Here is a 566-nt window from a genome sequence, read left to right on the forward strand (position 1 = left end):
TGAGTCAGGCAGACTCAGCAAATAATGCTGGATAATGCTAGAACCCAGCTTTGGGAAAGGTTCTGTGCCACCACCCAGCGGAGCCTCTTAAGTATTTTAAATACCAGTGGAGGCTGAAGCAGCCACGGGTCTTGTCCCTCAATCCTAGCTGCAGCCGGCCGCTCACAGGGTACACCTCTGGGAATCTCGTGGTTCTCCAAATTTATGGAAGTTTTCTGGGGGCGCTTGTAACTTACACTGATGTACTGTGACTGTTCTCACCCCGGAGTAGGTCAAAATCATATCAGGACTTCCCTGATGGTCCATTGGTTAAGACTCTGTGCTCCCAACGCAGGGGGCCCGGGTTCGATCCCTGGTCAGGGAACTAGATCCCACATGCCGCAACTTAAGGTCGTGCACACGGCAGTGAAGATCCCACATGCCGCAACAAAAGACCTGGCGCAGCCAAATAAATATTTAAAAATAAATAAATAAATAAAATCAAAAGCATATCATGTCTGCTCAAGCCCTTCTCTGGCTTGCCTCATAGTAAAAGCCAAATTATCACAAGTTCCTGCTGATCCGGC

At 48.8% G+C, this 566-nt stretch overlaps 1 non-coding gene across 1 annotated transcript; it reads left to right on the plus strand.

Moving 5' to 3' along the window:
* The first annotated feature begins 291 nt into the window (after nucleotides 1–291).
* On the plus strand, nucleotides 292–364 carry TRNAG-CCC (transfer RNA glycine (anticodon CCC)). The gene has a single exon. It is a non-coding gene; the product is annotated as a tRNA-Gly (tRNA).
* Nucleotides 365–566: the final 202 nt, after the last annotated feature.

Source organism: Lipotes vexillifer, unplaced genomic scaffold, assembly GCF_000442215.2.
Source record: "Lipotes vexillifer unplaced genomic scaffold, Lipotes_vexillifer_v1.1 scaffold444, whole genome shotgun sequence".
Lineage (NCBI taxonomy): Eukaryota > Metazoa > Chordata > Mammalia > Artiodactyla > Lipotidae > Lipotes > Lipotes vexillifer.